Raw genomic sequence first — 14816 nt, 5'->3', positions numbered from 1 at the left:
ATGGAAAGCATAAGAGATGCATGTATAGCCACCAGCACAAACCTCAAATATCAATTCCTCGTTTCCGCACCTCATATTGTCACGTGCCATGATCTATGACATCATATCCAGCATATCAATAGTGTAGAGGTCCATGCTAAAAGATGTGCAAACCTCCACTTCACTAAACCACCAGCAAGTATGATCAGGCCAGGGGTTGCACTGGAGAGGCTTGCCCTGCTTCTCACCATGCTGAAGACAACCCTGGTTCAGACATATGCTTTTAATGATTATATATAATACCTCTGTGACTTTCTAAACTGTGATTAATTTGGACTTGATCTATTTTAGTTCTCATGGATTTACTAATCGGTGTATGACCACCAAAGTCTGATCATCATAATGCATAATGTATAGTAATTAAATGTGTTATGTGCATTGTAATATCTTTTATCTTGTAGTCAAGTGCAGTGTTTGTGAAACCCTAGCGTTTTAAAGAGCAAACACTGTATGGGTGCATAAAACATGAATAAGTGTTATGGATTCAAAAACTTATTTCTGAAAAAATATATATATTTTTCAAACTGTTTTTGTACACTGCTTACATAAGAATGAATTGTCACTCATTTATATAAATATATTACATCTCGGTATGGCTTTATTGATCATTACTTTATGAAATATGTATGAAAAACTTTTCATATTTTGATCAGACAGGTCATTTTTTATACACATAGGTTTATTCACAAACATTACTATACACTATGTAGGGCCAACCACTATGTAGTTCATATGTAAGCCTGTTACTGTAAAATCATTAGTGCAATCTGCATTGTCATACTAACAAATACATTTCATACAGTTTCAAAATAAGCAGATTTAACCACACATATATAATTTTTACTGACCAAAGACACATTCAAATCAAAATTAATTCAGGATATTCCATATATAATACGTGTACATGGTTTTATATACCTGTTAATCTTGTTTTCATATTATTTCAAAAAAAAGAAAGTAGAATTGAAGTTCATTTATAAAATAGTATTCATCATGCAGTGCCTTGATAACAAAAATTTTCTTTACCTGATCTAAAACCTTTTACACTGCACCGTGAATTCTGAATAAAAACATTAAAAAGGCTGCATATAATATTAACAGCAATAATTTTTTCCTTATTGTTTTATCATTACACTTACTTTCAAATGCATACCTATATAGACTGTTCTACCATAATGAAAATGTAATTTAAGGGTGACAATATGAAATGGCCCTTTATTTTTTCATTTAGGTTGCAGTGTGCAATACATAACAGAGATATCATTAGGGAACAAATGATTTAAACAAAAATGTATGTTTCCAGTATATATGTTTTCCGTATACACCCTCCTACAATGCTGTGAAAAAATATTTACCCCCTTCCAGGTTTCTTCTGTTTTTACATATTTGTCACACAAATGTTTCAGATCATCAAACTAGTTTTAATATTGGGCAAAGATAACCCAAGGAAACTCAAAATGCAGTTTTTACATGATGATGGCCCTATGTGAAAAAGAATTGCCCTCTTAGTTACTAAATTAACCAATTACCCAAATGTAATTGCTAATTGGGTTTAGTTTCAATATATACACTTTAGTGATCATTTTCTGTGGACGCGTGAGTCAAAAGTGGAACTTTTTTTGGAAGACATGGGTCCTGTTTCGTCTAGCATAAAGCTAGCACCGCATTTCACAATAGGAACATCACACCGTGTAGTGGTAGTGTCATGGTTAAGGGCTGCTTTAGGTGCTGTGCAACTTGCCGTAATTGATAGAACCTTGAATTCTGCCCTCTACCAGAAAATCTTGAACAAGAAAGGGCCCCTGGTCTGTTAGGGGAAGAGAAATATGACTGATAGCCTAGGCCACAGCGTGGGCATGCCAGCAGTTCCCCTATTGGATGGATACACGCAACAATGTTGCAGGCAAGTGGGTCTTAAGGTGAGGGAAGGGTCCCTCCTACCTGTTTTTTCAGGCTGGATCTCAAGAACAGGGACTTCACAGGTACTGCAAGAAAAAGAAGCAAAAAATGTGTAAATGGCTAAATCTGTGCAATTGGATCTATTTAGGAAAGACTACATAAACCAAGTGTGGATGTGCCTCTCTGATGGATCTTTGGGGAGGTACCACCTCCAGTGACAATACATCAGGAGAGGAGCTGGTGGAAGGAGCTGGAAGAAGAGGCAGTGGAAGGGCCAACAGATCTAGGCTTCCTTCCAGGCTTAGTCCCGGTCTGTGAGACACAAGGAAGAAGACAAAGGCGCACGTAGGATGCAGAAAATTGCGGATCTGGGGATACATGAGCAGGCCATGCGAACGCCAGTGCTAGAAGAAGCTTACAGGGAGGAAGAGGATGTGGATCCAGTGCTTCGGCGGCCAGCTAGGATCCAGCGGTGAACGGTACCTGGTGCCAAGCTGCCAGGTCTGAGGAGGAGCCAGCAGGGCGCTTAAGGAGTCAGTGAGTACTTCTGGAGAAGTGGCGCACATGCTCTTGCTTCTGGAAGCAGCTGGAAGCCGGATGTGGAAGGGCCCCTATGCAGTGTGGTGTAGGCCTGATGTCTTCCAGTAGCAAAGAAGAGCCAGCACCACTATCAACAGGCCTGACAGCGGGGACAGCAATATGCCCTATATGCTGGATGGCTGGAGCTCACCAGGAGGAGGATTTAATGCCTGGTTAGCTGTCTTGTCAGGAGGATGATCCTGAAGCCCAAGTTAATCAAGAGGATATAGTCTCAGTCTCAGTTCCATCGTGTCAGCAGGTGAGTTGTGGGTTTGGAGGGGCCAGGGGAGCAAGGTTTAGATGGCAGATGGTGAGGGGATATTTTGGAGGTTTGAGGAGCAGTAGTAGGGTTTTTTGGTACAGGTGAGGTACTAGGCAGTTCATTGCCCGGCGTGCCCCTTTCCTTTCTCCCGCGATAGCACTGGTGACGACATATGAGCTATCCCCTGTGGAGTTATATGTTGCACTGTATTTGGGGTTATGGCTGAGCATAACTTAGGGCAATATCTTACTGGTTCAGGGCACAGTGTGATGTTACATCATAGTTTACTATTCATAGAAACTTTAAAGGTTGGAAAACAGGAAGGAAACCAGACAGGCGGCGTCCGGTGTGTGTTGACTTGGTTTACAGATTGCGCCTAGTCGCTGGCAGGTTGTTTATATGTTAGTTTTATGTGGTTACTCTGGCATGAGGCGTTAATAAAGCTGTGACCCACACCCTTGCCCACAACACTCCCTTGTGTTGTGGGCTAAAGCTCAAGCACTGTTAGGTTATACAGCAAGGCGATGATCCAACACACACAAATAAGTCAACCTATGAATGGCTCAAAAGAAACAAAAATGAAGGTTTTGGAGTGGCCGAGTCAAAGTCCTGAATTGAATCTGCTTGAGGTGCAGTGGCATGACCTTAAAAAAAGACAATTCATGCTGAAAAACCCTTCCAACGTGGCTGAATTAAAACAATGCTGTCAACAAGAGTAGGGCACAATTTCTCCACAGCAATGTAAATTACTTATTGCTAGTTATTGTAAACTGTTGAAGTTGTTGGCGCCAAGGTGGCACAGTCAATTATTGGATTTAAGGGGGCAATTACTTTTTCACATTGTGATATAGTTTTTGATAAAATCTTTACCTGCAATAAATGAAATTATCATTTAAAAGCTGTATTTTATAGTTGTCTTATATTAAAATTAGTTGGATGATCTCAAATACTTAAATGTGTCAAGAAAAAATAGAAGTAATTGGGAAGGGAGAAATACTTTTAAAAAGTGGTCAAATATGGAGAAGCCCTGAATCATATTTGGAAAAAGATATAAAACACATAATAGTGCAATGTGTACTGAAAATACAACTTTTAATAAAGAAAATGTATATACAAAAAAGAGTAGTGATATTTACTTCAAATAAACACAATCTTAGGGTCTTTCCAAGGCTTTATTGTCACTTATTGGTATCAGCTACTGGTAGCTGAGACCTGTGGGATCTGCAGCAGTTAATACGCTGGGAACATAAAGTTCTACCTTCCTGTGTCTTCTGGCAGGGACAACGTACATTCCCTCATTTGTCCACTTCTGTCTCAACTCCACCTCTTCCCTACCAGCTCCTACCAAGCACCCCAGGAAAACATACACTTACTATTGGCTGAAAGTCATGTCACTTATCGAATAAATACTCGGCCTGTGCAGTACCTGAGGCTGGAAAGCCTACCTTGGCGCCTTTCTGTATTCAGGTCCACACACATGCTAGACTACAGCGTTTTCTTCCTGTAGCTTCAATTATTCTTTAGCTATACTGCCATCTTTTGGATTGTCAGCATGTTAGCAAATATATATATATATATATATATATATATATACTTTAAGGTGTTTCTATGGATCTTACAGATTTTTGTTTCAGTTTATCTTCAAAATGGCACAAATCATATAGGTTGCCATTATAGCCAGAGCAACCTTTGTGTTTGGGTAAATCTTTTAGGATGATGCTGTGTTACACATTTTATTTTACATGAATACCTTTTTTGTTCATATGGAGTGTTTGGGGTTTTAAACAGATAATCTCTTATATGATTTGTTTAGTACTTTGCAGAAAAAAAGAGCATTCTCCAAGGCAGGACTGCACTGCAAGAACTGAACCACAACTCAGTCAATCCCTGAGGATGAAGACATTCTTTAGATGGGTCTAGTCCCAGCTCAGCTTTGGCTCATGATATTTCGCCCCTTTACCAAGTATAAACTTAGAAACTGAAAATGTAACTAAACCAATACCATACTGCATGAAACTCCTTAGCTTTAATCATTCTAGTGCCTATAATATGTGAATAAATCCTAATTATTTCCTACATATATCATGGGAAAGCATTTTTTTTTCAAAAACATGAAGTGTTCAAGTAAAAAATATATAAAATAAATTGGCATTAATAGATTCTTGTGCTTTGCAATACAATGACTACTAATTACATCTGACAGTCCTTTGCTTATGGCCATAGTAACCTTGGGGGCAACCTCTTGGTGTGAGTGGTTACTAAGATTAAAATCTGCATTTCTGTGTACTTCACCAATAATTTAGCCTAAATGTAAATGTGTTGAACTGTGATGTTGATTTGTTTCTTGGATGACAAAAGTCTTATCAATCACCTTGTAAAAATGAATTATAAAAGTAAAATGTGTTTTTTCGTTTCTGCTTGGAATTGTCTGCATAATGCTATCATCTTCAAGTAAAATGTTGATTTGGCGTGTATACCATTGTTTTCATCATATGGAAGTATAAACTTGTGTTGGTTGCCTGAAAGCATTTTAGCGATTCCCTTTGATCTCAGTAACAATTGAATGCAAGCTGATCAAAGGTATTTTAACATCTGTGGCTAAAAAAAAAAAAGAAAACGTTCCATCTGAGGATAGAATATGATTGTAAAATTCCAAAAGTAGTTTTTTTTTTCTAACTCTTTAGAGTATTATCTTCAAACAATTGCAGAGCACTGAAGAAAATTCTAATTACGAGACACTATGAGTTTGAGTGTGTATTGTCAATATTATTGTATAAAGCACCACTCAGACTTTGCATGCGTAATACTCCCTTCACTAGGATACTTAAATAAATATTTTTCCATTTTACGTTCTATTATATTTGAGGAGGGCCCTCCTCACCTGATGTTTCTGTAAACAGTGTACCTAATTATGAGATGATAGTTCTCCTTCAATACATTGCAATGTGGCTGGACATGTAAGGCAGGTTGATGGTCTAGTGCCCACTGCCTCCTGTAACCATGTCACTGCCCTACATGCCCATGCCCCTTTAAAGATGTCTTGCATGGACACCTGAAATGTTGGGGCTGTTATAGGTGAATCTAAAATAAATGGGACACTGTAAATTACATGCAATTTCATCCTGAACTATATAGAATTCCAAAAGCTGTTTATCCCATGGATGTTTACTAAAAATTAATGATTTAAGAATTTTTCTGGCTAGAGTTCATATTTTGGTGGTATGTAGTTGGCTTAACCAAGATATGTAAAATAAACTTAAAAACCAAGTTAAAAGTCTCAAAGCTTTAGTCACCAATCCAACTAGTCTCATATAAACTTTCACTTCCATGCATTACAACATCAAACAACCAGCTAATGCACCATTAGCTTTTACACAACAATATTATACATATGGAAGACACAGAAATAGGTAATACATTTCTTACTTATCTGCCTGACAAAAACATGCATTGAGCCACCTTATAAATCAAAGAGAACATGTGCGTAACATCAGAGAAAGCATGATACAATATAAAACTGAGCAGCTGCTCCCTTAATGTATGGACTATGGTGCATTTACACAGCAAAATTCAACAAGAAAGTCCTCTATACTATAGTATATATATCTAAAAAGGAAAAAAACCCCAAAGAATTATTGTGATACCGAGACAATTGATGGTCCATAAAAGTCTAAAATGTATCAAATATATGAACTTTAACAGGTCCAAGCTTGGGATGGAGATAGATAAATACAACATAGCATTGAATGTATTTTGTACTTTATAGAAGGCGTAAACATGCAATACTGCTAATAGCAACCTTTACCAAAAAGTTCCATCACTCGCACTGCCCTGTGGCCACTTTGGTTAACATGCTAAAACACTCTGTTAATGTTTTGCCTATGTCATATAGCACATTGCCTGACCTCTATATAGTTGTATATCTACCTGATCTGTAAATACATTGATCAGATTAGGCCTGGTCAGCCTGAGCCCTACGGGAAGCAACAGGAAGATGTGGCAATGTCTTGGCAAGCTATGTATCGGTTTATGGCTATATTTCAAGCATACCTGTTTGTTTTCTGGGTTTCACCAAGAGTCTCCAGTTGAAGACCTGGGTCTCTAGTTTTCTTTGTTCTATTTCTAGTTGTGTTAGGACATGCCTACTCCCAGACAACATTATGCCTACTCTCCACCCACTTTCTGCCTGATGCCATCTAGTTTCCTCAACCATTATGTGCAGCTATCCCTACTCGTACCCGAAGTAGCTAGATTGCATTGGGTCATTTTTAGATTTTTCCAAAGCTGACCTCCTCAGGCCATTGTAGCTACAGAACCTGTATTATATACACATTTATCTTTATGTACCTATATATGTTTGTATGAAATGTTGTTTTTGTTTTTTTAGACTATGTTTTTATTTTACCTACCTCTAAAATACTAGAAGAAACACGTTACAGGTGCAATGAGCAGCAAAACTTATTTTTGCTACCAGAAAGAATACAGAGGGGCATAAAAAGAGTGAGCCTATGTTTATTACATTTATTATTTTTAGCAACAATAGTAGTTGCTTACCCATTTTGAACAAATATGTTTTAATTAGTATTAGTAGCATTAATAGTAGTAAAAACAATTACAGGTTTGTGAACACAATTCATTAAAATGAAAACAAAACTCCTATGGAGGTAACCTTTACTGAATCATATGGTTAAGATGAGGTGCTGAATCCTCAAATATAAAAATAAAGCATAACGATAAATATAAGTTATTTCGATAGGTGAGTGTCTATATTAGTTACATAATAATAATGTCATATTATTACTATAGTTATGTATGACATGTATGTCTCTTATATAGTGCCCTCCACAAATATTTGCACCCTTGGTAAATATGAGCAAACAAAGCTGTGAAAAATTGTCCAGAGGTCCTGGACATTTTGTTAGGATACATGGCGTCATGGGCTCTATCAAATATCAACAGATATTAAATGAACACCTGGCTGCCTCTGCCAGAAAGCCTAAAATGGGCCATGGTTGGATCTTCCAACAAGGCAATGATCCAAAACATACATCAAAACAGGCACAAAAATAGTTTACTAACCATAAGACCAAGGTGACTAAGATGACCATTTCAGTCCCTTGACTGGAACCTCATATAAAACCTCAGCATCAACCTGGAAATCTGAAGGATCTGGAGACATTATAGGAGAAGACTCAGAGCTGTTATCTTGGCAAAGGGAATATAGCACAAATACTTGACTAAAAGGGTGCTAATAATTGTGGTACACATACATTTACATTTTTTTTCATTTTTGGGGATAAACCTGTGTTGTGTTTGCAATAGTTTGATATCCATAGCTCACCTATGTTTTTTTTTTTTTGTTTTCTATTCTTCAATTCTGGGTGTTTTAAGGGAGACCACCTTGAGTATTTGGTTTGGAGATCCCCTCCCCCCTGCCCCTTCCTTTCTTCCTCCCTTCTTTTACAAGCGCTGTATTTCATTTATATATACCTGATATCCATAAAAGCAGAGTTTTTATTTGTATTGTTTGAACAAAAAATCAAAAGGCTAAACGATAAAGACACATTTTCACAGCTTTATTTGCTCATATTTACCAAGAGTCCCAACATTTGTAGAGTGAATAGTATATATCCACCTTTTTATATTTGCAGCTAGAATACTGATGAATCTCTGTTCCACACACTTCAAGCACACAAATGCCATAGTTAAACAGATATGGTGGGCATAGGGGACATGTCTGATGCATAACAAGTATGTCAAGAACATGTCCGGAATAGGGCGATAAGGGAAGAGTGAATGAAAGGTATAGTATAGATAAACCGGGGAGTGAACCAAAGTTCTGCTAACGAGGTATGAGGTTTGTTCAATATTCAATTCTTCATTATTCAAAATAATAATTACGAACCAAGGCATAGAACAGTAATAACAAATTCTCTTCAGTATAAGTATTGTGGCTGAATTTCTAAGCATTGTGTGTCAAGGATAAACCTTTTGTATATTACAACATATATTACTATAAGTTGTAGTGATATGAACTCACTGGGAATTGTAAAAAAAATTATTGAAGCTTGACATTGCCAAGGGCACAAACAAAGACTAGATAACAAACAAGAAGTTTGAGTCTTCTTCTAAAATGAATTACTATATTTTATCGGTCCTGACATATCTAATTTTCAGTTTTATGGTTGAAGAGTGAAGACCAATGAAATTGTGCTTCTTTCTTTCCATGTGCTATGCAGACAATATATTTTTGTACTTCTGTCATGTATGAAAAATATCAGTTTGACAATTATTACCCAAGGGAAGCTAGAGAAGAATCCTTCATTTTCAATTAATTCCAGTAATGGTGATTAATGGGAGCACATTAAAATGGAATAAATACTATATAAATCATTTAACCCTCTTGTTCAATAGGACTTGCAAACCAATCTACCTCTTTGCAAATACATCAGGTTGATTTTAGAATAATTTACCATATTGGTTGTAATTTCAATTGCTTCTAGGAAAAAAATGATATGAATATATTTGTGTTCTACAATCACCTTTTTACATTTGTATTTATATAGTTTGTATTCCTTTTTATTTTGGATATGATGCATTTTTGTTATTAAACACAGATGGATGGTATACATTGACTTTTATTTTCAATAATTTACATTTATTTGCATCCATCCATTTTATATACTTAATATACATATCCACAGAATGTATTTTTGCAATTAAACTTAACCTTAAACTTTGTCTGCTTGAACCAATTAACATGAATAAGCAACATATAAAAGTATAATAACATACTTGGGCAGGGGAGCATTGTTTGCCCATGCTCGCTACCTGACTACTCACTTGCTTCCCTCCTATTCCCATCGACTTCCCTTCCACTTAAGGCTGTCTGTGTGGTTAGCCACACACCTTCACAAAGCTGATCCTTTAAGAAGAGGAAGTTCTCTGGGTAGCCTAACCTGGGAAGGTCCCAGGTATGGTAATAACTAGACTTGGGCACCAGGGGGGTCTTCGTGTTCTGCAAATATTTGCCTGTTCCTGTCTTCTCTTCGGTGTCAGGAGTTTAAATCTCTCTATGAGAAACTCTATTGGTCACCAGCAGGGAGCTTGTCTGCCATCAATAGAGTCGCTCGTACAGACTGGTGCCGTAACTTGACCGGCAGAGACCACTGGTCTCCCTGCTCTCTCAGTTAAATGTCCGTACAAACGACTTTATTGGTCATTCGTACGGACTTCTAACTGTTGCAGCAGGGAGACCAGTGGTCAGGTTGCACCTTAAGGAGTTAAGGGGCCGTGCGAGTGAGCCTATTGCACATCCCTTTAACCTGCGGAAATCCGTAGATTCACTGTAAGGAGTTAAAAAGGCCGTGCGAGTGAGCCTATTGGTCACCTGCAGGGTCTTCCTCTGGCATCAACCAGGCGACCAATAGGCTCACTCGCACTGCCCTTTAACCGCTTCCGTCAACTCCTGCGATGCCGCGAAGATAAGGTAGGCTAGATGGGGAAGGGACCAGGGAGATTAGTAGACGAAGATGATCACGAAGATTTTTCGTGTTGTGTGTCTTCGTCTTCGTCTACGTTTTATCGCCGCTATCTTCTCTTCTTCATGTCTTCGGAACGAACAAGAAAACGCACTCTTCGTGTTCGTTTTTATGTTCGCCCGAAGACGAATGCGCAAGTCTAGTAATAACATATTGCTTACTAGGGAGGCATACAAGTTATGTGAACAGAAAGTTATGTTTTTGTTGCTCTTCCCACTATAGTTCCATGACTGGAACTGGCAGATTGGCTTTAAAAGACCCATCATTGTGAAGACTCAAAGAAATCAAAATATTTTCTTATGGGTTGTACAACTAAGTTTGCGTATGTGTGTGAGACATATAGACATGTGCAAATGGACCAAAACGATTCAGATGAATTTTTCAGATCCTTTTGGACCATTCAGTTTTGGGCAACAAATTTCATTCCATGCCCATTCAGTTCGGCCAAATATTCAGGATGATTTTTTTAAATTTGGGAACAAAATTTGTTGCCCCCTACCCAAATTGACTCTTACTCTCTGACATTCACTCCTTCTCGTTTACTCTCTCTCAATCAGTGAATGAGAATTGCGGATGAAAATTCTGAGCTTTTTCATTACTTTTTGTCTGATTCGTGGGGGGTCTGGCCTCATTTTCAATGCTACGTATGTAAATTTGCAATTCTTTCAAATCCAAATGGACAAGTCTAGTATATGTATGTATATATATAGTCATTTTCAGCATACCAAGACTTTTTGAACTAAGCTACTAAGTTATGCTTCCAATTTTATGGTAACGGTTTGGGGAAGGCCCTTTTCTATTCCAGCATGACTGTGCCCCAGTGCACAAAGAGAGGTCCATAAAGACGAGGTTGGATGAGTTTGGTGTGAAATAAATTGACTGGCCCTCACAGAGCCCTGACCTCAACCCTATTGAACACTTTTGGGATGAACTAGCACGGAGATTGCAAGCCAGGCCTTCTCTTCCAACATCAGTGCCTGGCCTCACAAATGCTCTACTGGATGAAAGGGCAAAAAATCTCACATAAACACTCCAACATCTTGTGGTAAGCTTTCCCAGAAGAGTGGAAGCTGGTATAGGTACAAAGGGGGGCCAACCACATATTAATATCTGTGTTTAGAGATCTTGTAGAACCACCTTTAGCAGCAATAACTTGATGAAATAATTTTCTGTATTACTTTATCAGTCTCTCGCATCTTTGTGGAGGAATTTCCCCCCACTCTTCTTTACAATGTTGCTTTAGTTAATTGAGGTTTACAGGCATTTGCTTATGCACAGCTCTCTTAAGGTCCCACCACAGCATTTTAATCGGGTTGAGGTCTGGACTTTGACTGGGCCATTCCAACACCTTGATTCTTTTTTTTCAGGCACTTTGTTGTAGATATGCTGGTGTGCTTGGGATCATTGTCATATTGCATGACTCAATTTTGGACAAATGTCTGGTACTATTCTCCACTCTATCTCTTTCTACGCTTACACTCTTGCAGTTTTTGAAAATAATCAAGCAGAAGACTTTACTCTCCGCTTTACATTCTTGGTAAAGTAATCACTTGTTTTAGATTCCAATACCACCTTTATGCTGAGAACATACTAATTTCCTATCAGGATCCCATGCCTTCTCTTGTAACTCTCCTCACAAGCTGCCTGTTTCTGGAATTGGATCTTTGATGGCATCCAACTACCTGAAGCTTAATATGTCCAAGTGTAATCTACTGATCATTTATTGTCTATTCCATCCATTATTCCATCACTTTTTAGAACTCTACTACCTAACCTAAAGTCCACATTTTCTGGTTTGGTCCAATTGACTTTGGTGTCTCCCTCATCCCTCACATCAAGTCACTTGCCAAATCATGTGATTGCCTGTTCAGAGATGCATACAGTCTATCCTCCAGCTTAGAAATCAATTACTTTTGTATGTATCCTTTACTACAATCAAATAATGTATGCCAAAGCAGACCAACAATTCCCCCATAATCGATTAATAAATTATAAGACAGAAAGAGTAGCACCATCTTCTCCTTTTGTACATTTGTATGTATGTATGTTAATGTTAATTTTGTATTAAATATATTTTTAATGTTATAGCTAATTTTGTATTTTTGCCCACTGTAATAGAATGTCACTTACTACATAATAATAATGATGATAATAATATCAATCATATGATATATGTAAATAAATAGAGGGTATGCTTTCTAACTACAAGAATATATATATATATATATATATATATATATATATATATATATATATATATGAATGTATATACCAAATGTGTGTACATACAAAACTCTAGCTTCTACTTCTGCACATTGTAATCTTAATCACTAATCTTTTCATTCTTTATTCTACCTTCCTCTTTTATTTTTTCAGTCATGTCCCATATGTTGACAAACCTTAATATAAGTAGAAACTATTTTCTCATAAATTGAAATGGAATGTTTGCAAGTGTGGGGAAAATAGAAAACACAAGCATTGAACTATATTAAACTGTATATAACTTCAAAATCTCTGCATAAACAAACAGAATGTAAGTACATTTTGTAAAAAAAAAAAAAAAAAAAAGGAACACACTGCAAAGTCTTTTTTTAACGTTTTTTTTATTTTGCAAGCCTGTGCTTCAGGGATCTATTGATTTTTATTTCGTCTGGAGCTGATTAATGTTTCAGGAAGGCGTCAGGAACGCTAGTGCCAAGATGACAAAAATTATTTTGTCTACTAAAATATTTACACTCAACGTTGCAGCATTTAAATAAGGAGACCATATTATATTCTCACTGCTAAATGAGAAACTGTTGCCATTTCCCTTGAAAATGTAGTAACGTTCAAACATACATTTATTATGATTATGATATATCAAAGGTGGAATGGCTATTGAATCAGGTCTATAAATAGATTTCATTACTAGACAGTTGTGCTGTACCAATTTGCTTTCCTCAATGTATCAAATAAACAGGTTCTAGCTTTATCAATCAACATAAGAAAGCATAGCAGATTTCAGTAGTAATAATAATAAATATTAATATAATGTTATTGATCCCAGACAATGGTATACAACACTGTTGTTAAACTTGTTCTTCAAAACTGGCCACTTTCTGCATACAAATGTTTGCAATATGAGATTGGCTGTAAGCCGACTGCCAAATACCTAACATCAGCAAACTATTTTATAAGAATAAGATAAAATGTAGTCTTAGTCTTAATTTCATTAAATCATACCGAGGAAACCTAAATTTGACTATATGGTATTTGTGAAACATTAAAATATTTAACAAATGGTAGTATTCTTGGTGTGTTGCACAGTAGTTTCTTTTCCATTACTCATTTACCAATAGTTCCTTCTTCTGCCTAAAACAGTTTTGTTAATTATTTTTTTTACAAAGTATCTTGATAAAGGGTGTTATTGGATAGGCACACCAATTAGTGTCATGTTAAATTAATGCAATGTATACATTTTCATATATAACTGCTTTCTTTTGAGTATATAAAATAGCTTCTGTTAGGGATTTAAAGTATGAAAAGCAATAACTTTTTGTATACCCTTTCTCTTTTACTTCTTAACATTACTTTTTGACACTTTTTTATTCTTCCAAATTGGACACAAACAAAACACCATGTTTTGATGGTGGAGTTTTGGAACACTTCATAATGAAGTACGAGGAAAGAACTACCCCCTGAGGAAGCTAGGGAATTCTTATGCTGATTTCTTTGGATATTTCAGGACTCTTTTATCTGTCTGTTATCATTACAAGTGAATTTGTATATTAACTGTTGATGCACCGGCACTCTTGTGTGTTTACTTTTTATCATAAATGGTGGATGGTGACATTGTGTCATTAGTCTCTACAAAATTGTGGAAATACACAGTTTTAACCATGATGAGCCTGAATTATTAAAGAAATTGTGAGTGGATACAATTACATACCCTTATATGTTGCATGTTTTTTCAAACTTTATTATCAAGCTTTTGGTTCTATTCTTTTCTCCACATGTTTGGAGTACTCCATTTGGAGTAAGTATTGGAGGAATACTTTGGGTTGCTGCAAATCATTGGGAGAGTGTGTATATATATATATATATATATATATATATATATACATATACACATATATGTGTATATGTGTATATATATATATATATATATATGTGTATATATATGTGTGTGTATATATACATGTGTGTGTATATGTATATCTATGTATGTATCTATGAAAACCTATTTTAGTGGCCTGCAAACTTTGTTAAGCAGAAAATGTTGATGGTATAGACACTGTCACAGGTGTGTGTCAAACCTCTATTTAAAAGTCCTTAACAAAGGTAAACTGCAGAGACATTGGACAGCATTGGAATTCTACTGTGACTTTTCTGTAACACTTCATTAAGGTGAATGAAATGGGATCAATTTCACAACGTGATGAAGCTGTAATGAAGAGAGACTGCAGCATTACCAAGAAAACTTCACACTTAAAGTTTTCATCTGATTCTGAATCCAG

Source organism: Spea bombifrons, chromosome 4, assembly GCF_027358695.1.
Source record: "Spea bombifrons isolate aSpeBom1 chromosome 4, aSpeBom1.2.pri, whole genome shotgun sequence".
Classification (NCBI taxonomy): Eukaryota; Metazoa; Chordata; class Amphibia; order Anura; family Pelobatidae; genus Spea; species Spea bombifrons.
This window is presented reverse-complemented; position numbering follows the sequence as displayed.